General features: G+C 47.0%; 1 protein-coding gene across 2 annotated transcripts in view; it reads left to right on the top strand.

Annotated features, from left to right (window-relative positions):
* The window catches only part of LOC143816756 (uncharacterized), a 110,248-nt gene that overhangs the window by 14,025 nt on the left and 72,097 nt on the right, over positions 1 to 24,126 (top strand). The window contains exon 1 of one of the 2 annotated variants that reach the window (XM_077297523.1): positions 19,459 to 19,558. The exons of the other annotated variant lie outside the window; for it this stretch is intronic. The gene's annotated coding sequence lies outside the window, so the exon portion shown is untranslated. Of the gene's footprint in view, positions 1 to 19,458; positions 19,559 to 24,126 lie in introns of those variants that run through there. 2 annotated transcript variants of the gene reach the window in all.

Here is a 24,126-nt window from a genome sequence, read left to right as displayed (position 1 = left end):
CGAGCCTAATTCTGTGGATCTTACATAGTTACATAGTTACATAGTTATTAAGGTTGAAGGAAGACTGTAAGTCCATCTAGTTCAACCCATAGCCTAAGCTATGGCAGAAAAAACTTTGCTGGCTCTGTGTCAGGGTCAGGAAGCAGCAGAAGTATACTGCCAGAAATTTAGAAAGTGGTCTGTGCTCACAAAATGGAATGAGTATGCCCTGGCAGCGATTTTCAGAAAGGGTCTTTCTGAAGCCCTTAAAGATGTTATGGTGGGGTTTCCCACGCCTGCTGGTCTGAATGAGTCAATGTCTTTGGCCATTCAGATTGATCGGCGCCTGCGTGAGCGCAAGGTGGTGCACCATATGGCAGTGTCCTCTGAGCAGAGTCCTGAGCCTATGCAATGTGATAGGATTTTGACTAGAGCAGAAAGGCAGAAATTCAGATGTCAGAATGGCCTGTGTTTTTACTGTGGTGATTCTGCTCATGCTATTTCTGATTGCCCTAAGCGTACTAAGAGGGTCCCTAGGTCTGTTACCATTAGTACTGTACAGCCTAAATTTCTCTTGTCTGTTACCCTGATTTGCTCATTGTCGTCCTTTTCTGTTATGGCATTTGTGGATTCTGGCGCTGCCCTGAACTTAATGGACTTAGAATTTGCCAAGCGCTGTGGTTTTTCCTTGGAGCCTTTGCAGAGTCCTATTCCCTTAAGGGGGATTGATGCTACGCCATTGGCCAAGAATAAACCTCAGTACTGGACACATTTAACCATGTACATGGCTCCAGCACATCAGGAAAATATTCGCTTTTTGGTGTTGCATAATTTGCATGATGTTGTTGTGCTGGGTTTTCCATGGTTACAGGTACATAATCCAGTGCTGGATTGGCGATCTATGTCTGTAACTGGTTGGGGTTGTCAGGGGATACATAGTGATATTCCTTTGATGTCCATTTCCTCGTCCCCTTCTTCTGAAGTTCCTGAGTTTTTGTCGGATTTCCAGGATATATTTGATGAGCCCAAGTCCAGTTCCCTGCCTCCTCATAGGGACTGCGATTGTGCTATTAATTTGATTCCTGGCTGTAAGTTCCCTAAGGGCCGACTTTTCAATCTGTCTGTGCCAGAGCATGCCGCTATGCGGAGTTATGTAAAGGAGTCCTTGGAGAAGGGGCATATTCGCCCGTCTTCGTCACCGTTGGGAGCGGGATTTTTTTTTGTTGCCAAGAAGGATGGCTCCTTGAGACCCTGTATAGATTATCGCCTTCTCAATAAGATCACGGTCAAATTCCAGTACCCTTTACCTTTGCTTTCTGATTTGTTTGCTCGGATTAAGGGTGCCAGTTGGTTTACTAAAATCGACCTTCGAGGGGCGTATAATCTCGTGCGTATTAAACAAGGTGATGAATGGAAAACAGCATTTAATACGCCTGAAGGTCACTTTGAATATCTTGTGATGCCATTCGGGCTCTCTAATGCTCCATCGGTATTTCAGTCCTTTATGCATGATATCTTCCGGAATTATCTGGATAAATTCATGATTGTGTATTTGGATGATATTTTGGTGTTTTCCGATGATTGGGAGTCTCATGTGAAGCAGGTTAGGATGGTATTTCAGGTCCTTCGTGCTAATGCGTTGTTTGTGAAGGGGTCTAAGTGCCTCTTTGGAGTTCAGAAGGTTTCTTTTTTGGGTTTCATTTTTTCTCCCTCGGCTATTGAAATGGACCCTGTTAAAGTCCAGGCCATTCATGATTGGACTCAACCCACATCTGTAAAGAGCCTTCAGAAATTTTTGGGCTTTGCTAATTTTTATCGCCGCTTTATTGCTAATTTTTCTAGTGTGGTGAAGCCTCTGACCGATTTGACGAGGAAGGGCGCTGATGTGATGAATTGGTCCTCTGCGGCTGTTGAGGCCTTTCAGGAGCTTAAACGTCGTTTTACTTCTGCCTCTGTGTTGCGTCAGCCATATGTTTCTCTCCCTTTTCAGGTTGAGGTTGATGCCTCTGAGATTGGGGCAGGGGCCTTTTGTCTCAGAGAAATTCTGATGGCTCTTTGATGAAACCATGTGCTTTCTTCTCCAGAAAGTTTTCGCCTGCTGAGCGTAATTATGATGTCGGCAATCGGGAGTTGTTGGCTATGAAGTGGGCATTTGAGGAGTGGCGACATTGGCTTGAGGGAGCCAAGCATCGCGTGGTGGTCTTGACTGATCATAAGAATCTGATTTACCTCGAGTCTGCTAAGCGGTTGAATCCTGGACAAGCTCGGTGGTCTCTGTTTTTCTCCCGTTTTGATTTTGTGGTCTCGTATATTCCGGGATCTAAGAATGTAAAGGCTGATGCCCTTTCTAGGAGTTTTTTGCCTGATTCTCCGGGAGTTCTTGAGCCGGCTGGGATCCTCAAGGAGGGGGTGATTCTTTCTGCCATCTCTCCTGATTTGCGGCGGGTACTTCAGGAGTTTCAGGCTGATAAACCTGACCGCTGTCCAGTGGGGAAACTGTTTGTTCCTGATAGATGGACTAGCAGGGTGATTTCTGAGGTTCATTGTTCGGTGTTGGCTGGTCACCCTGGGATTTTCGGTACCAGAGATTTGGTGGCTAGGTCCTTTTGGTGGCCTTCCTTGTCGCGGGATGTGCGTTCGTTTGTGCAGTCCTGTGGGACCTGTGCTCGGGCTAAGCCTTGCTGTTCCCGTGCCAGTGGGTTGCTTTTGCCTTTGCCTATTCCTGAGAGGCCCTGGACGCATATTTCCATGGATTTTATTTCTGATCTTCCTGTTTCTCAGAAGATGTCTGTTATCTGGGTGGTTTGTGACCGGTTTTCTAAGATGGTCCATTTGGTACCGTTGCCTAAGTTGCCTTCCTCCTCTGATTTGGTTCCATTATTTTTTCAGCATGTTGTTCGTTTGCATGGTATTCCGAAGAATATTGTGTCTGACAGAGGTTCCCAGTTCGTTTCTAGGTTTTGGCGGTCCTTTTGTACTAGAATGGGCATTGATTTGTCTTTTTCTTCAGCATTCCATCCTCAGACAAATGGCCAAACGGAGCGAACCAATCAGACCTTGGAAACCTATTTGAGATGCTTCGTGTCTGCTGATCAGGATGATTGGGTGACTTTTTTGCCGTTGGCCGAGTTTGCCCTTAATAATCGGGCTAGTTCGGCTACCTTGGTTTCGCCTTTCTTTTGTAACTTTGGTTTTCATCCTCGTTTTTCTTTGGGGCAGCTTGAGCTTTCTGACTGTCGTGGTGTGGGTTCTGTGGTGGACAGGTTGCAGCAAATTTGGACTCATGTGGTGGACAATTTGACGTTGTCTCAGGAAAAGGCTCAACGTTTTGCTAACCGTCGTCGGTGTGTTGGTCCCCGGCTTCGTGTTGGGGATTTGGTCTGGTTGTCCTCTCGTCATGTTCTTATGAAGGTTTCTTCCCCTAAGTTCAAGCCTCGCTTTATTGGGCCTTATAAGATTTCTGAAATTATCAATCCGGTGTCTTTTCGTTTGGCCCTTCCAGCTTCTTTTTCCATTCATAATGTGTTCCATAGATCCTTGTTGCGGAGATATGTGGTACCTATGGTTCCCTCCGTTGATCCTCCTGCTCCGGTGTAGGTTGAGGGGGAATTGGAATATGTGGTGGAGAAGATTTTGGATTCTCGTTTTTCGAGGCAGAAGCTTCAGTATCTGGTCAAGTGGAAGGGTTATGGCCAGGAGGATAATTCTTGGGTTGTTGCCTCCGATGTTCATGCTGCCGATTTGGTTCGTGCTTTCCATTTGGCTCGTCCTGATCGGCCTGGGAGCTCTGGTGGTGAGGGTTCGGTGACCACTCCTTAAGGGGGGGTACTGTTGTGAATTCCGTTCTGGAGCTCCCTCCTGTGGTTGCTAATGGTATTTTTGTGAGTTCTGCCCTTGGGCTCCCTCTGGTGGTTTCGAGTGGAACTGCTGCTCCTTTAGGTGGCTGCAGCAGCTGCCTTCACTAATCGCCTTGCATGGGTTTGTTATTTAAACCTGCTCTGGGCTTTAGTTCATGCCAGCTGTCAATGTTCTTGGTTGGATTTGGTTCTCTCCTTGGATTTCTCATATGGCCTGTCCTTGTCAGCAAAAGATAAGTTTTTGCTAGTCCTTGTTTGTCCATTTGTTTTGGACTTTATTGCTCTGCAAATATGTCTCTTTTTGTCCAGCTTGTCACTATGTCATATTCAGGCTAGCTGGAAGCTCTGGGAAAGCAGATTTGCCCCTCCACACCGTCGGTGTGGAGTTCATTTTTGTAAACTCTGCATGGATTTTGTAGTTTTTAATACTGACCGCACAGTATCCTTTTCTCTCTGTCTATCAAGTTTAGTATTGGCCTCCTTTGCTGAAACCTGATTTCATTTCTGTGTACGTCATTTCCCTCTCCACTCACAGTCAATATTTGTGGGGGGCTATCTTTCCTTTTGGGGTTTTCTCTGAGGCAAGATAGCTTTCTATTTCCTTCTTTAGGGGTAGTTAGTTCTTAGGCTGTGAAGAGGTGTACATGTTAGCAAAAGACATACAAAATTTTGAAATGCAATGAACAAGTAAATTTAACAGTGCTTCCCTTTATGGGAGGTGAGGACACTTGAACATTACAAACAGAAACATATTTAAAGTTTTAAATAACACTTATTAAATGACTAGCCTGAATATGACATAGTGACAAGCTGGACAAAAAGAGACATATTTGCAGAGCAATAAAGTCCAAAACAAATGGACAAACAAGGACTAACAAAAACTTATCTTTTGCTGACAAGGACAGGCCATATGAGAAATCCAAGGAGAGAACCAAATCCAACCAAGAACATTGACAGCTGGCATGAACTAAAGCCCAGAGCAGGTTTAAATAACAAACCCAGGCAAGGCGATCAGTGAAGGCAGCTGATACAGCCACCTAAAGGAGCAGCAGTTCCACTCGAAACCACCAGAGGGAGCCCAAGGGCAGAACTCACAAAAATACCATTAGCAACCACAGGAGGGAGCTCCAGAACGGAATTCACAACAGTACCCCCCCTTGAGGAGGGGTCACCGAACCCTCACCAGAGCTCCCAGGCCGATCAGGACGAGCCAAATGGAAAGCACGAACCAAATCGGCAGCATGAACATCGGAGGCAACAACCCAAGAATTATCCTCCTGGCCATAACCCTTCCACTTGACCAGATACTGAAGCTTCCGCCTCGAAAAACGAGAATCCAAAATCTTCTCCACCACATATTCCAATTCCCCCTCAACCTACACCGGAGCAGGAGGATCAACGGAGGGAACCATAGGTACCACATATCTCCGCAACAAGGATCTATGGAACACATTATGAATGGAAAAAGAAGCTGGAAGGGCCAAACGAAAAGACACTGGATTGATAATTTCAGAAATCTTATAAGCCACAATAAAGCGAGGCTTGAACTTAGGGGAAGAAACCTTCATAGGAACATGACGAGAGGACAACCAGACCAAATCCCCAACACGAAGCCGGGGACCAACACACCGACGACGGTTAGCAAAACGTTGAGCCTTTTCCTGAGACAACGTTAAATTGTCCACCACATGAGTCCAAATTTGCTGCAACCTGTCCACCACAGAATCCACACCAGGACAGTCAGAAGGCTCATGCTGCCCCGAAGAAAAACGAGGATGAAAACCAAAGTTACAAAAGAAAGGTGAAACCAAGGTAGCCGAACTAGCCCGATTATTAAGGGCAAACTCAGACAACGGCAAAAAGGTCACCCAATCATCCTGATCAGCAGACACGAAGCATCTCAAATAGGTTTCCAAGGTCTGATTGGTTCGCTCCGTTTGGCCATTTGCCTGAGGATGGAATGCTGAAGAAAAAGACAAATCAATGCCCATTCTAGCACAAAAGGACCGCCAAAACCTAGAAACGAACTGGGAACCTCTGTCAGACACAATATTCTCCGGAATACCATGCAAACAAACCACATGCTGAAAAAATAATGGAACCAAATCAGAGGACGAAGGCAACTTAGGCAACGGTACCAAATGGACCATCTTAGAAAACAGGTCACAAACCACCCAGATGACAGACATCTTCTGAGAAACAGGAAGATCAGAAATAAAATCCATGGAAATATGCGTCCAGGGCCTCTCAGGAATAGGCAAAGGCAAAAGCAACCCACTGGCACGGGAACAGCAAGGCTTAGCCCGAGCACAGGTCCCACAGGACTGCACAAACGAACGCACATCCCGCGACAAGGAAGGCCACCAAAAGGACCTAGCCACCAAATCTCTGGTACCAAAAATCCCAGGGTGACCAGCCAACACCGAACAATGAACCTCAGAAATTACCCTGCTAGTCCATCTATCAGGAACAAACAGTTTCCCCACTGGACAGCGGTCAGGTTTATCAGCCTGAAACTCCTGAAGTACCCGCCGCAAATCAGGAGAGATGGCAGAAAGAATCACCCCCTCCTTGAGGATCCCAGCCGGCTCAAGAACTCCCGGAGAATCAGGCAAAAAACTCCTAGAAAGGGCATCAGCCTTTACATTCTTAGATCCCGGAATATACGAGACCACAAAATCAAAACGGGAGAAAAACAGAGACCACCGAGCTTGTCTAGGATTCAACCGCTTAGCAGACTCGAGGTAAATCAGATTCTTATGATCAGTCAAGACCACCACGCGATGCTTGGCTCCCTCAAGCCAATGTCGCCACTCCTCAAATGCCCACTTCATAGCCAACAACTCCCGATTGCCGACATCATAATTACGCTCAGCAGGCGAAAACTTTCTGGAGAAGAAAGCACATGGTTTCATCAAAGAGTCATCAGAATTTCTCTGAGACAAAACGGCCCCTGCCCCAATCTCAGAAGCATCAACCTCAACCTGAAAAGGGAGAGAAACATCTGGCTGACGCAACACAGGGGCAGAAGTAAAATGACGTTTAAGCTCCTGAAAGGCCTCAACAGCCGCAGAGGACCAATTCATCACATCAGCGCCCTTCCTCGTCAAATCGGTCAGAGGCTTCACCACACTAGAAAAATTAGCAATAAAGCGGCGATAAAAATTAGCAAAGCCCAAAAATTTCTGAAGGCTCTTTACAGATGTGGGTTGAGTCCAATCATGAATGGCCTGGACTTTAACAGGGTCCATTTCAATAGCCGAGGGAGAAAAAATGAAACCCAAAAAAGAAACCTTCTGAACTCCAAAGAGGCACTTAGACCCCTTCACAAACAACGCATTAGCACGAAGGACCTGAAATACCATCCTAACCTGCTTCACATGAGACTCCCAATCATCGGAAAACACCAAAATATCATCCAAATACACAATCATGAATTTATCCAGATAATTCCGGAAGATATCATGCATAAAGGACTGAAATACCGATGGAGCATTAGAGAGCCCGAATGGCATCACAAGATATTCAAAGTGGCCTTCGGGTGTATTAAATGCTGTTTTCCATTCATCACCTTGTTTAATACGCACGAGATTATACGCCCCTCGAAGGTCGATTTTAGTAAACCAACTGGCACCCTTAATCCGAGCAAACAAATCAGAAAGTAAAGGTAAAGGTACTGGAATTTGACCGTGATCTTATTGAGAAGGCGATAATCTATACAGGGTCTCAAGGAGCCATCCTTCTTGGCAACAAAAAAAAATCCCGCTCCCAGCGGTGACGAAGACGGGCGAATATGCCCCTTCTCCAAGGATTCCTTTACATAACTCCGCATAGCGGCATGCTCAGGCACAGAAAGATTGAAAAGTCGGCCCTTAGGGAACTTACTACCAGGAATCAAATTAATGGCACAATCGCAGTCCCTATGAGGAGGCAGGGAACTGGACTTGGGCTCATCAAATATATCCTGGAAATCCGACAAAAACTCAGGAACTTCAGAAGAAGGGGACGAGGAAATGGACATCAAAGGAATATCACTATGTATCCCCTGACAACCCCAACCAGTTACAGACATAGATCGCCAATCCAGCACTGGATTATGTACCTGTAACCATGGAAAACCCAGCACAACAACATCATGCAAATTATGCAACACCAAAAAGCGAATATTTTCCTGATGTGCTGGAGCCATGTACATGGTTAACTGTGTCCAGTACTGAGGTTTATTCTTGGCCAATGGCGTAGCATCAATCCCCCTTAAAAGGGAATAGGACTCTGCAAAGGCTCCAAGGAAAAACCACAGCTCTTGGCAAATTCTAAGTTCATTAAGTTCAGGGCAGCGCCAGAATCCACAAATGCCATAACAGAAAAGGATGACAATGAGCAAATCAGGGTAACAGACGAGAAATTTAGGCTGTACAGTACTAATGGTAACAGACCTAGGGACCCTCTTAGTACGCTTAGGGCAATCAGAAATAGCATGAGCAGAATCACCACAGTAAAAACACAGGCCATTCTGATGTCTGAATTTCTGCCTTTCTGCTCTAGTCAAAATCCTATCACATTGCATAGGCTCAGGACTCTGCTCAGAGGACACTGCCATATGGTGCACCACCTTGCGCTCACGCAGGCGCCGATCAATCTGAATGGCCAAAGACATTGACTCATTCAGACCAGCAGGCGTGGGAAACCCCACCATAACATCTTTAAGGGCTTCAGAAAGACCCTTTCTGAAAATCGCTGCCAGGGCATACTCATTCAATTTTGTGAGCACAGACCACTTTCTAAATTTCTGGCAGTATACTTCTGCTGCTTCCTGACCCTGACACAGAGCCAGCAAAGTTTTTTCTGCCAGATCCACAGAATTAGGCTCGTCATACAGCAATCCGAGCGCTTGAAAAAATGCGTCAATATTGAGCAATGCAGGATTTCCTGGCTCAAGGGAGAATGCCCAGTCCTGCGGGTCGCCACGCAGCAAGGAAATAACAATCTTCACCTGCTGAATAGGGTCACCAGAGGAACGGGGTCTCAGAGCAAAAAACAATCTGCAATTATTTTTAAAGTTCAAAAATTTCGATCTATCCCCAGAAAATAAATCAGGAATAGGAATTCTAGGCTCTAATACCGGAGTCTGGACAACATAATCTTGGATACTCTGTACCCTTGCAGCGAGTTGATCCACGTGCAAGGACAGACCCTGAACCTCCACATCAGCACCAAAATCCTGAACTACCCAGAGATTAAGGGGAAAAAAAAGACAAAACAAGCTACAAAGGAAAAAAAAATGACTCAGAACTTTCTTTTCCCTCTTTTGAGATGCATTTAACACATTGTGGGCCAGCTGTACTGTTATGACCTGGTGGTTAAGAGGCCGCACTGATATGACCTGGTGGCTAAAACGCAACATGGGACGAGCTCTGAGAAGGTGGTATCTCTACTGACCGCAGTCCCTAATCCTAACAACAACACTAGTAATAGCCGTGGGATGTTCCTGACTCTCCCTAGACACCTCTTCACAGCCTAAGAACTAACTACCCCTAAAGAAGGAAATAGAAAGCTATCTTGCCTCAGAGAAAACCCCAAAAGGAAAGATAGCCCCCCACAAATATTGACTGTGAGTGGAGAGGGAAATGACGTACACAGAAATGAAATCAGGTTTCAGCAAAGGAGGCCAATACTAAACTTGATAGACAGAGAGAAAAGGATACTGTGTGGTTAGTATTAAAAACTACAAAATCCACGCAAAGTTTACAAAAATGAACTCCACACCGACTCACGGTGTGGAGGGACAAATCTGCTTTCCCAGAGCTTCCAGCTAGTCTGAATATGACATAGTGACAAGCTGGACAAAAAGAGACATATTTGCAGAGCAATAAAGTCCAAAACAAATGGACAAACAAGGACTAGCAAAAACTTATCTTTTGCTGACAAGGACAGGCCATATGAGAAATCCAAGGAGAGAACCAAATCCAACCAAGAACATTGACAGCTGGCATGAACTAAAGCCCAGAGCAGGTTTAAATAACAAACCCAGGCAAGGCGATTAGTGAAGGCAGCTGCTACAGCCACCTAAAGGAGCAGCAGTTCCACTCGAAACCACCAGAGGGAGCCCAAGGGCAGAACTCACAAAAATACCATTAGCAATCACAGGAGTGAGCTCCAGAACAGAATTCACAACAGGTATCACAGTCACACATTACACTTCACACTCTGGCCTCCAGGGGGAGCAAAGGGTTCTATGTATTAGGCCACTCCTCACAATCTGGTAAAACTGGGGGTTGGATAGGAAGTCAGAGAGAAGCTGACTGGGTTTTGCCCAGGCAACATCCTGTGGCAGGGGGTGTTGCGGGGAAGATTCAAGGGGGTCTCTGTCAGGGGTGGGATCCTGACAGTGGCCTAGCGAAAAAGACAGAACGTTACGGAGCCGCGCCTGCACCCGTTGCGGTGGCATCCTAAGAAAGGACACGAAGCGAGGTTTATTGTGGAGAAGTGAGAAACGAGATCACAGCACAAAGGAAAATAGAACCAGTAGGAGTCGTGCCTTAAGATCGTGGCAACATCCTACTGAGGCGCGTAGCCGGTGGCCGGAACGCCGAGGAAGTATTGGGCTCCAAGCATTACTTCAAACAGCGGCAGGACAGTTAATTATAGGTTGGCTGTCTCACCTAAATCACCTAAGTAGACATAGGAGGCAATTGTGGGAGAGGGGCGTCTCTAGGGTCCCAGAATAACTCCAGGCCTACCCGTCATACGGGTGCGTCCTAGCCAAATCATCTGGGGGACGGAGAAGAACATCAGAACAGAAACAAGAGTTGTGAGAAAGAACATCAGAAACAGACACAACAGTTGTGAGGACTATCCCGTGGTGCTCAGCAGGGAGGTACTACCACACAGGCGCTAGAAGGTAGGCACTGATTTCCACCTGCGAAGGGAACTCTGGATGTGCCTTCGGACCGGCTGGTCTCAGCCAGCCCTGTTAGTAGTGCTCTGGATTGCGGATCCTGAAGCCTTCAGTAAAGAGGTAAAGAGACTGCAACCCTGTGTCCTCGTTATTCATCGCACCTTGCACTACGCACCATCATCACACCTTTCATTGGATGCCCCTTAGCAGGGTCAAGGACCGGGTCTAGCCACCGTCACAACCCCAGGACCGAGACAGAGAGGCCCGGTACCGAGTACCCCATGGCCCTGCGTCTGGGGGCGCTCCACTACCCTGTGGCCAGAGTAACCATGGAAACAGACTGTGATACTAAGTCCCATGAGGTCGGGTTAGTCAAGGACTTGATACATCCCGTCATAGTGGGGCGAGACTTTTTTTTGGGGGGGGACTTATGTCAAAGGGGACAAAGAACAAAGAGACAGCGCCACAATGGATGGTGAAAAAATAGGAGCTTACATTTATTCTGCCTCCTGTAGCGACGTTTCGGTCAACAGACCTTTATCAAGCACAAAGGTCTGTTGATCGAAACGTCGCTACAGGAGGCAGAATAAATGTAAGCTCCTATTTTTTCACCATCCATTGTGGCACTGTCTTTTTGTTCTTTGTGGTCTTGATACTGGCCGGGATGGGCTCCCTGGTTTTGGACGTGCGCCCTTGTGTCCGCTGAGACCTTCAATTTATATATGAAAGGGTGCGGTTTTGACTTTCTTTTCTTTTGACTCTTATGCCAAAGGGAGACTGTACCAAGTGTCTCGGATGAAAGCTGGACCCCTTTGGAAGAAGCCCCATCGAAATCAAGGCTGGATAAGTTCCCCCTGTATATCCTTGCCGGGTAGGAGGACGAGACAGTGACCGAGAAGACCAACTTCATTGATTTCACAGTGGCCGGAGAGAACTTTGGCACTTCTCAAATTAGGGACCTTACTTTTAAGAGAGCGCTTGACAGTGTTACCATCTGTAAACGGGTTGATCAAGAGCTAGGCTCAGACACCAGTTTTCCACACTTTGCACTCAATGGGGAGTTGTTGTATCAGGTGACTAAACTGAGGGGAGGGGAAATCGTTGAGCATCTGTTTTTTCCAGGTCCCTATCGGCGAAGAGTTTTAGACATGACCCATTCGTATGCCTTGGGGGGACATTTGCATGTGGAAAAAACTCAGGAGAGGATAATGCGGAGATTCTATTGGCCCAGATGCTACTGGAAGATCCTAAATTATTGTACGTCCTGCCCCACCTGCCAGGTAACCACTCCCTCTTCCCATGTCCGAAGTACACTAGTCTCGTTACCTGTTATAGAGGTCCTATTTGAGAGAATTGAGATGGACCTAGTAGATACCCTAATGAAGACCGCACGAGGGCATCAGTACATTGTGGTGGTGATGGACTATGCATCCTGTTACCCTGAAGCTGTACCACTATGGAACTCATTTGCCAAGTGTATAGCCCTAGAGCATGTACATATTTTTCTAGAACCGGCCTGCTAAGACAGATGCTTCAGAAGTCGGGTTGGGAGTTTTGCTGTCTCAGAAAATAAATGGTGAAGAGTATCCCATTCTGTATCTGAGACGGAAGCTCTCGGAACCGGCCTGTCCAGACAGATGCTTCAGAAGTCGGGTTGGGAGTTTTGCTGTCTCAAAAAATAAATGGTGAAGAACATCCCATTCTGTATCTGAGAAGGAAGCTCTTCTCCTTCGAGAAAAACTATGCCATTGTCGAGGAAGAGTGCTTAGCCATCAAATGGGCCGTGGATACATTGAAGTACTACCTAATAGGTCATAGATTTGAACTAGTCAGACCATGCACCATAAATCATAAGTCACTGCGGGGCTGGGATTCACAAGCAGGGCGGCCGCACAGGCGCAGTCACCGAGACTGCATATGAGGAAAGACGGGCAGCGCTCACTGCACTTGCCCAAGAAAGGAGAAAAGAGCGCAGGCGCCGGCTATTTTCAAAACAGCGCTGAGGAGGCGGCGCCAAAAAGATTTTCTGTGACGGCTGTGTGGCGTCTGAAGCAGGGGGAAACGCCTGCCTCCTTGACTGAAGACAAGGTATTTAGGACAAATTATAAAACTGATTATTTCGGCAGATACAGCACCCAGAACTAAAAGAGCCACCTTGTCAGAATGCAGCATTACTGCACAAGGTGGCTCTTTTATTTAAAAATGCCTGGAGGGGTGGGGGGGTTTTGGGGGGTGACAGGTTCCCTTTAAATAAACCAGCAAAAGAAACATTCCTGTGTCTACCTCTGTGAAGCAGCTGAGTGAGTCGCATTACCACAGCACCCATAGACATGAATTAGTGAGTGTCATCCTAAAAAGTATTGACAACTGTCCAGAAATTCCAGGACAATCTGTAAAAATAGGGCACTTTGTTGTACTGTCCGTAAATAAAAAAAGTAAGGCGTTCGTGAGCTTTTTTTTAAATGGAAGAAACTTGCGCAGATTATTTTGACCGTAATTATAATCATTTGAGTTAACAGTGAATACAGCTGGTGTTTTCTCATCAGAATTATTGGCTTTAGACATGTATCGTTTATAATCATGATTTATTATGGTTTTCCACTGTGTCCCTAAAAATATTGTCTCTCTGTGATTTTTTGATAAACTGTCCAGAAAAAATAAAAAGTAAAGTTGGCAACCCTGATCTGAAAGAAGAAAGAGGACTGTGCATGCTGCCATTTTTTTTCACATAGACACTTGGTATTTGTGATTAAAACTGTCATCTGAGTAGCTCTATTGAGTTACATTGGTCAGTATGCTGTCCGATTTGTACTTGGACAGCACACGTCCATATTACGCACTAGTCTGAACAAGCCCTTACGAGTTACGATAAGTCATCAATACTAATTTGGTGGGGGGGCCCCCAGATTCAGCACCTCCGATTGTGCAAGTACCGCAGCCTTGTCAATGTTTCCATCGCCTACAGACTGGCTCATACTTGCCTGTGCTCTATTTTTTATAGCGACCATTCAAGAAACTGTAGTGTTGTTCCAGTCACGCTACTGGAACAATCCTGCAATGTTTTGAATGCTATTAAAATAACAGTGCAGGCAAGTACTTTACTGACAAAAAATTATGTAATAGAAGACTATCCAAGGTTAGTCACACTTTAAGTTTGTTACTACTGTCAGGAGTATCTACTCAGAAGGTAATGCTCAAAATATTCCACCATAGAGAGCAGTGCAAAAAAGCCCATGGGTTTCAGGGGTGGCCTTCTGGATTCCTTTGTGGTCCTCTGCTTAGTGGCGTAACTACAGTCTGAATGGCCACGGGGCAAAGTTTGGACCTGCCCACCCCCCCACCCACCTGCATGTTGGTCAGATGTATAGACCCTTATAGCGTTCTGAATCCTATAAGGATATACAAGTTTCCCCCCCACACCATGGACCATCGTAGTATATATGTCCCCCATCCTGGTATATATACAGTGGAGGAAATAAGTATTTGATCTCTTGCTGATTTTGTAAGTTGGTCCACTGACAAAGACATGAACAGTCTATAACTTTAAGGGTAGGCTAATTTTAACATTGAGAGATAGAATATCAAAAATAAAATCCAGAAAATCACATTAATTGTAAAGTGCTGCGGAATATGTTGGCGCTATATAAATAAAAATTATTATAATTATTATTATTGTCAAATTTATATACATTTATTTGCATTTTGCAGTGAGAAATACGGTAAGTATTTGATCCCCTACCAACCATTAAGAGTTCTGGCTCCTACAGACCAGTTTGACGCTCCTAATCAACTTGTTACCTGCATTAAAGACAGTTGTCTTACATAGTCACCTTTATAATAAACTCCTGTCCACAGACTCAATTAGTCAGTCAGACTCTAACCTCTACAATATGGGCAAGACCAAAGAGCTTTCTAAGGATGTCAGGGACAAGGGACCTGCACAAAGCTGGAATGGGCTACAAAACCATAAGTAAGACGCTGGGTGAGAAGGAGACAACTGTTGGTGCAATAGTAAGAAAATGGAAAAAATACAAAAAGACTGTCAATCGACATCGATCTGGGACACCATGCAAAATCTCACCTCATGGGGTATCATGAAGAAGGTGAGAGATCAGCCTAAAAGTACACGGGGGAACTTGTTAATGATCTCAGCCACCAAGAAAACCATTGGTAACACATTACGCTGTAAAGGTTTAAAATCCTGCAGTGCCCACAAGGTCCCACTGCTCAAGAAGGCACATGTGCAGACCCATCTGAAGTTTGCCAATAAACACCTGGATGATTCTGTGAGTGGTTGGGAGAAGGTGCTGTGGTCAGATGAGACAAAAATTGAGGTCTTTGGCATTAACTCAACTCGCCATGTTTGGAGGAAGAGAAATGCTGCCAATGACCCAAAGAACACCATCCCCACTGTCAAGCATGGAGGTGGAAACATTATGTTTTTAGGGTGTTTCTCTGCTAAGGGCACAGGACTACTTCACCGCATCAATGGAAGAATTGATGCAACTATGTACCGTAAAATCCTGAATGACAACCTCCTTCTCTCTTCCAGGACATTAAAAATGGGTCGTGGCTGGGTCTTCCAGCAAGACAATGACCCAAACCAGACAGCCATGGCAACAAAGGAGTAGCTCAAAAAGAAGCACATTAAGGTTATGAAGTGGCCTAGCCAGTCTCTAGACCTTAATTCCATATAACACTTGTGGAGGAAGTTGAAGCTCTGAGTTGCCAAGCGACAGCCTCAAAAACTTAATGATTTAGAGATGATCTGCAAAGAGGAGTGGACCAAAATTCCTCCTGACATGTGTGCAAACCTCATCATTGTTACTGCCACTGCTGCCATCCGATCCTCCACTGCTGCCACCCGGTCCTCCGCTGCTGATGCCTGGTCCTCTGCTGCTGCTGCCCAGTCCCCTGCTGCTGGTGCCCTGCTGCTGCCTGGTCCAGACGCGCTTCTACCCTGCTTCTGGTTGCGCGCTCTGCAGCGAGAACCCAGCACCCGCACATGCGCTCTGGGCTACTTAGGTCGCGGCCTCGCGCATTACTGGCTTTTTATGGATCCAATGTGCCGTGACCCGGAAGCGCCGTCCAACCTATTGGGGTAAGGAATGGGGTATATTAGGCTGCTTTCTCTTTGAGGAGGTGCCTGATTATTATATGGGTTTCATTGGCTTAGTAACTCAGGTCCCATTTTTGCTCCTCAGTGCGCTGCGCTGTCTGCACTTTCCTCATCCTGCTTACTCTGCTTCTCTCCTTAGTGCCTGCCCCTGTCGTTCACCCGGAGTCCTGTCCTTCCCTTCTTGGGTCCACGTCCCTGGTTCCTGAATTCCATTCTCTTCCATCTCCCCTTGGATCTCCCATTGGATCCTCATCTCATCCCCCACTTCCCTATGAGCCGCCCCTCTTGGTATCGGCTGCTGTGGTACTAGAGACCTCTGGGATTGCCCCTGACGGTCCCTGTATAGGGGTCGGTCCTCACTAGGTCGGTTCCACAGTCCAGAGGGTCCACTCTTGTTAGTTTGCCTCCTTGAGGCGTAACAATCATCAACTACAAAAAACATCTGATTGCTGTGCTTGCCAACAAGGGTTTTGCCACCATGTATTAAGTCTTGTTTGCCAGAGGGATCAAATACTTATTTCTCACTGCAAAATGCAAATAAATTTATATAATTTATACAATGTGATTTTCTGGATTTTATTTTTGATATTCTATCTCTCAATGTTAAAATTAACCTACCCTTAAAATGATAGACTGTTCATGTCTTTGTCAGTGGACCAACTTACAAAATCAGCAAGAGATTAAATACTTATTTCCTCCACTGTATATATATCAGGATGGGGGACATACAGTATATACTACGATGGTCCATGGTGTGGGGGGGAAACTTGTATACCACAATAGCTGTAGCTTTTGAATCTGCTGCCCCACTTACACATACCAAAGCTCGCAAAATCAACAGACAGCCCTGGCACACCAGCCTGACCAAAGAACTGAGGCGAGCTTCCAGGGCTGCTGAGCGCAGATGGAAAAGCTCCCACTCCAACGAGCACTTCATCGTATTCAAACAGTCCCTCACTACTTTCCAGACCACACTCGCCACAGCTAAACAAACCTACTTCTCATCTCTCATATCCTCCCTGTCTCACAACCCTAAACAGCTATTCAACACCTTCAACTCTCTCCTCCGTCCCCCAGCACCTCCTCCCTCCCCACTTATCTCCGCTGAAGACTGCCTCATTTTTCAAGCAGAAGATTGATAGCATCAGAGACAGTTTTGGTCAACAACCCCCAGAGCCCTTCCTCTCGACTTCCCAGCCCTCCACCTCCAAAACCAACTTCTCCACCATTACAGAAGATCAACTCTCCACTCTACTCTCAAGATCGCATCTCACCACCTGTGCACTTGACCCGATCCCATCCCACCTCATCCCAAACCTCACCACAGTCTTCATCCCAACCCTAACCCATCTCTTCAACCTATCACTAACAACTGTTTTCCCCTCAAGCTTTAAACATGCCTCCATCACACCTATCCTCAAAAAGCCCTCTCTTGACCCATCCTCTGTATCTAGCTATCGCCCTATATCACTTCTCCCTTATGCCTCCAAATTACTGGAACAACACGTTTACCTTGAACTGTCCTCCCATCTCTCTTCTTGCTCCCTCTTTGACCGCTTACATTCTGGCTTCCGGTCAAACCATTCCACTGAAACTGCCCTAACTAAGGTCGCCAACGACCTCTTAACCGCCAAGAGCAAGCGACACTACTCTGTCCTCCTCCTCCTCGACCTGTCGGCTGCCTTTGACACAGTGGACCATTCCCTATTATTACAGACCCTCTCATCCCTTGGCATCACACACTTGGCCCTATCCTGGATCTCATCATACCTAACAGACCGGACATTCAGCGTCTCCCACTCACACACCACCTCCTCACCTCGCCCCCTATCTGTCGAAGTCCCGCAAGGTTCAGTCCTTGGGCCCCTGCTCTTCTCCATTTACACCTTTGGCCTGGGACAGCTCATAGAATCTCATGGCTTTCAGTATCACCTCTATGCTGATGACACACAGATCTACATCTCTGGACCAGATATCACCTCCCTACTAACCAGAATCCCTCAATGTCTGTCCACTATTTCATCCTTCTTCTTTGCTAGATTTTGAAACTTAACATGGACAAAACAGAATTCATCATCTTTCCCCCATCTCACGCGACCCCCCCAATGAACCTAACCATTACAGTAAATGGCTGCCCACTCTCCCCAGTCCCACAAGCTCGCTGCCTCGGGGTAATCCTTGACGCTGATCTCTCCTTCAAACCACATATCCAAGCCCTTTCCACTTCCTGCCGACTTCAACTCAAAAATATTTCACAAATCCTTTCATTCCTCAACCAAGAATCTGCAAAAACCCTAGTCCATTCCCTCATCATCTCTCGCCTTGACTACTGCAACCTCCTGCTCTGTGGCCTCCCCTCGAACACTCTCGCACCCCTCCAATCTATTCTAAACTCTGCTGCCCGACTAATCCACCTGTCCCCCCGCTATTCCCCGGCCTCTCCCCTCTGTCAATCCCTTCACTGGCTCCCCATTGCCCAGAGACTCCAGTACAAAACTCTAACTGTGACGTACAGAGCCATCCACAACCTGTCTCCTCCATACATCTGTGACCTCGTCTCCCAGTACTTACCTACACGCAACCTCTGATCCTCACAAGATCCTCCTTCTCTACTCCCCTCTTATCTCCTCTTCCCACAATCGTATACAAGATTTCTCTCGCGTATCACCCCTACTCTGGAACCCTCTACCACAACACATCAGACTCTCGCCTACCATCGAAATCTTCAAAAAGAACCTGAAGACCCACCTCTTCCGACAAGCCTACAACCTGCAGTAACCACCGATCGACCAAACTGCTGCATGACCAGCTCTATCCTCACCTACTGTATTCTCACCCATCCCTTGTAGATTGTGAGCCTTCGCGGGCAGGGTCCTCACTCCTCCTGTACCAGTTATGACTTGTATTGTTTAAGATTATTGTACTTGTTTTTATTATGTATACCCCTCCTCACATGTAAAGCGCCATGGAATAAATGGCGCTATAACAATAAATAATAATAATAATAATAATAATAATATCCTAATAGGATTCAGAATGCTATAAGGGTCTATACATCTGATCAAATACTTATTTCCCCCACTGTGCATATATACACATACATTGTGATAGGTTAACTGGTGTCGTACATGAGGGGAGATATGTGTCACAAAGATTGCTTTTCTGCGTGATGTGAAAGCCATAAGTGTTATCTCCAGCATGATATGTGCTGAGAGCAATCCAGTCGCTATATGGGCCTGGCTTTCATGGTGGGTACGTCAGAGATGGGTGGGATGCCTTCCCACCATATCTCCACCTCCAGGGTGTGGCTGGAGGGAGTTAAATTTTCTCTGTGTTGTGTGGAGAAAGGAAGTCTCCATACTGAAGCTCCTGTGAGAGCTGCCATATGTGTTGTCCCAGAAGTACTGGGCAAGACTGTGTATGAACGTTTTACTTTCTTTTGAGCCAGACAGGCTGTCTTCTGTTACCAGTTTGGGTTTCTGGTTTATGATGCAATAAACCACCCAGAGTCTTTAACCAAACGTGGTCCTGTGTCTACCTCGAGGAGCAGCTAAGCGTGTCACCCCCTCACACGTGGTGCTTAGGATGTGGGCAACGTTCCACGAACACGTGTAGCAGCGGTGGATAAACCGTATGTCCTGGGTGAAGGCGGCTACAGGGATGGAACATCGTTCGGACAAAATGGAGAAGCTACTAAAACACCAGGTACAGCAGGAGACTAATAAACTCCTAATGTGCGAGAGAATGTAGGCGCCTGCAGTGTCTGTTCACGTTCTAAGACATCTCATACTTTCTTAGTAGACTTTGGACTCTCTTGTCTGTCGATTTTTATCATGGATCTACTCCTGTCAGCGGGGAATATTGTAATTTTGGTGGTAGTGGATAGATTCAGTAAGCTGTCTCATTTTATTGCATAACAAGCTTTACCGAACACCAAGTCTTTGGCGCAAGTTTTCGTCAGGGATATTGAAAAATTACAAGGGATCCTGACCTATATTGTTTCTGTCCGGGGTGTACAGTTTATTTCCATGTTTTGGAGGGCATTTTGCACCCGTTGGAGGATCAGTCTGTTGTTCTCTTTTGCATTTCACGTGCAGTCTAATTGGCAAACTGAACCGGTTAAGAAGAATCTGGAGACCTATCTTAGGTGTTTTGTGTCTGAGAATCAGGAGGATTGGGTTACCTACTTACCGCTAGCCAAATTTGCTCTGTGTTGGTGACTTGGTGTGGTTGTCCTCTAGGAACATTAAGTTGAAGGTTCCATCTTGGAAACTGGGTCCCAGGATTATTAGTCCTTATAAGATTATAGCTGTTGTTATTCCCATAGTATTCCGCCTTGCTTTGCCACCTACCTTTAGGATCCATAATATGTAACTGAACCCTGAAGCTGCAACTGCGGAACCTGAACCCTGAAGCCACAACCACGGTACCTGAACCCTGAAGCCGCACCATGGTACCTGAACCCTGAAGCTGCACCCACTGTACCTGAAGCTTCACCCGTGGTGCCTGAACATAAAACCTTTTGGAGCACCCCCAAACGCAGGGCAGCGGGGTACTCGGTAACGGGTCCCTCGGTCTCGGTTCCAGGGGTGTCACGGTGGCCCGACCTGGTCCGTGGCCCTGCTAAGGGGCGCCCAAATAAAGGTGTAGGTGAGAGTTTGTCAAGTGTTTGTGACGCCACCTGTGGTATTCGGTCAGGGTGACCGACGCTGCTAGGGGTTTGCTGGGGTGATAGAATGGCAGCTAGATGGTGTAACTTCCCACAGGTGAAGTATGTCCCCAGGGCTTCCCTTGATGAGTAGATGGTAATGGTGTAGGTCGCAGTAAATGACGAGGACACAGGGTTGCAGTCTCTTTACCTTTTTACTGAAGGCTTCGGCATCCACAATCCAGAGCACTGCTAACAGGGCTGGCTGAGACCGGCCGGTCCGAAGGCACATCCAGAGTTCCCTTTGCTGGTGGAAATCAGTAGCCTTCCTACTAGCGCCTGTGTGTTGTAGTACTCCCCTGCTGAGCACCACGGGATAGTCCTCACAACTGTCGGGTATGTTTCTGTTCTCTCTCTCCGTCCCCCAGATGGTATGGATAGGATGCACCCGTATGACGGGGTAGGCCTGGAGTTATTTTATAGGGACCCTAGAGACGCCCCTCTCCCACAATCGCCTCCGTTTTCTTCATTAGGTGTAAAGGTGAAACAGCCAACCTAGAGTTAACTGCCCTGCCGTAGTTCAAAGTAATGCGTAGAGCCTATTACTTCCTCGGTGTTCCGGCCACCGGCTACGCGCCTCAGAAGGATGTTACCGATCTTATGGCAGGACTCCTTCTGGTGTTGTCTCCTTGCACCGTGACTTCAATTCTCACTCTCCACAATCTACTTCGCTTCTTGTCCTTCCTTAGGAGACTGCCGCTATGCTGTGCAGGCGCAGCTTCGTAACGATCTATCTCGTGCTAGGCCACTGTCAGGATCCCACACCTGACAGGTCCTCCCTGGAACTCTCCCAGGCTGCTTTCTGACTAACTTCCTATCCAACCCCCAGTTTTACCAGAGTGTGAGGTGTGGCCTAATACATAGAACCTTTTGCTCCCCCTGGTGGCTGGAGTGTGAAGTGTAGTGTGTGACTGTGATACCTGGTCAGGTGAACTCCTTTAGTGCCATCAGACGTACCATCACTCCCCCTGGTGGAGGAGCGACGTTATTGCAACGACCAGACTCTGGGGCGCTGCACTCCCCCCCCGTTAAATCCAGTACTCCCGGACTGGAAAAAGAAGAACAATACATGTCAGCAAAAGACATAGAAAATTTTTGGAAATGCTGTAAACAATTAAACATATAACAGTGCTCCCCTTTATGGGAGGTGAGAACACTTGAACATTGCGAAAATCTTGGTCATGCACAGTTCATGACTCTCAGTTCAGTAAGTGCAACTTGAAACAGCAGGGATCCCGGGTAAACAAAGGGATCCCTTTTGAAAGTTTTGGAGCAATTCACTGTCCATTACTCCATTGTCCATTTTAAACCTGTAACAAAGATATATATACAAACATTTTTAACCAAACAGCAGCACCCGTTAATACTTCCAAGTTTTGTAGCGAATTGGGGTTTGATTCTTGGTGCTACGTATAGACCTCCTCAGTGCCGGGGTTGCTAGTGACCTAACAGGACCCGCTGTGCTTGCTATCGCTGGTGTAGTGCACTGTCTTCTAGCTTCACTTCTAGTGAGTCTGGGTAGCACTGGTATGCTAGAGCTCTCAGGACCGCTGCTACTAATTGTGGGCATGGCAGATTCACCGATAGCAGAGGGAGGACTTGCCGATTCAACTGTTGGCACGGCATCCTCTGTCGGAATCTGCTGTGGTTGAGTTACAGCCGAAATCGCGTCGGCTATGGGAATCTGTTGGTGCAGAGTCTCTTTTGGCTCCAAATGATCTGGCATCACTTTTGGTTCTGGCTGCTTCGGCTGACGAAACGTTAAGACAGGTACCACGATGGCCTGATTTATTCGAGTCCAAGACTGTGGAAAATTGCCAAGAACAGTGTGTCATCTTCTCCTCTTCTACGGGTGGAGATGTTCCCAGATATGTTTCCCTATCTTTCAACTTATCAGGGCATACTTTGAGGTGGTCTCTGGATATTGCTGTTGAAGTTTCTCCACCATCTTTGCTGATGAGACAGACGTTCGTATTGTCAAAGTCGGATGGCAGGATGTTATAGGGTTCCGCTTCCCATTGGTTGTCAAGTTTGTGTAGTCTCCTCTTCCGTTTGAGTACTTGTTCACCTGGCGACAAGGGAATTGCAGGAGCATGCTGGTTGTAGTCCCTTTTTTGTTTTTGTCTGGCTTAGGCTAGACTTCTTTCCACGCATTCCTGCATTTTGCGGTACCTTTGCTGCCTTTCTGTATCCCAATCTGCATCTGACGAGGTATCTTCGGGGGTTAGGACCCCCATGTCTAGATCAACAGGCAACTTACTAGATCTCCCTCGCATCAGATATGCTGGAGTGCAGTTGGTGGAATTCACTGGGATGTGGTTGTACATGTCTACCAAGTCAGGCAACTTTGTTGGCCACAAGTTCCGTTCCTCCACAGGCAAGGTCTTCAGTAAGTCGATTACCACTTGGTTCATCTTCTCGCACATCCCGTTAGTTTGTGGGTGATACGGTGTTGTTCTGATCTTCTTACACCCGTATAAATTGCAGAATTCCTGGAACACCTCCGCTTCAAATGCTGGCCCTTGATCGGTCAGTACCTTCTCCGGGTACCCATGTGGTCTACAGAAGTACTGCTGGAAGGTTTTGGCAGCCGTCCTGGCTGTCAGATTTTTGACAGGCACCACTACCAGAAATCTAGAGTAGTGGTCCACGCGTAGACATAGCCTGACCGGCTGGGTGTTAACTTCACATGATCTAGCGCGACCAGTTCAAGCGGCCATTTGGTGATGATAGGCTGCAGGGGAGCCCTTGGGCTGTCACGGTCCTTCCTGCGCAGGCTACATGGGCCACACTCTCGACACCACTTTTCGATGGCTTTCTTCATGCCAACCCAGTAGAACCTCCCACGGAGTAGACTCTCCAACTTCCTCCATCCGAAGTGTCCTGCCCCATTGTGGTACGCTCCCAGAACCATTGGCGCATCTTGCCTTGGGGCTACTATCTGCCATACCAACTCATGAGTGCGTGGGTCTATGCTTCTTCGGCATAGCTTACCATCGTTGATAAACAGTTTGCCTCTCCCCTTCCACAGTTTTTGTGTCTCTTGTGGATCATCCGGATCGGGGTGCGAACCTGCCTGCGTCAGGAGCTCTTTCACCCGACGGACCGCGGGGTCACCATCCTGGGTCTCTGCCCATCCGTGGTGGGGCAGGGGATTCGGCGTGGCGTCCTGCTTGTTCTTGCGCCTGTTCTCCACATCATGGGAACACTGGGTGGCCTTGGGGCGATGGAAAGCAGGCAACTCTATCTCTTCAAGTGCTTCCGGGTCTTCTCCCGTTTCTGGCAAGTTGGGCATCCTGGACAATGCATCGGCATTCGCATTCTTGTGCCCTGCCCGGTACTTGATGGTGAAGTCGTAATTGGACAACCGGGCCATCAACCGCTGTTCCAAGGCACCAAGTTTTGCTGTGTCCAAGTGTGTTAGTGGATTATTATCCGTGAAGACGGTGAATTTTGCTGAGGCCAGGTAGTGCTTGAACCTCTCCGTCACTGCCCAAACGATGGCGAGGAACTCCAGCTTAAAGGAACTGTAATTGTCCGGGTTCCTTTCAGTGGGACGAAGTTT

Source organism: Ranitomeya variabilis, chromosome 3 (assembly GCF_051348905.1).
Source record: "Ranitomeya variabilis isolate aRanVar5 chromosome 3, aRanVar5.hap1, whole genome shotgun sequence".
Taxonomy (NCBI): domain Eukaryota; kingdom Metazoa; phylum Chordata; class Amphibia; order Anura; family Dendrobatidae; genus Ranitomeya; species Ranitomeya variabilis.
The sequence above is the reverse complement of the archived record's forward strand: the minus strand, read 5'-3'. Positions and strand labels throughout refer to the sequence as shown.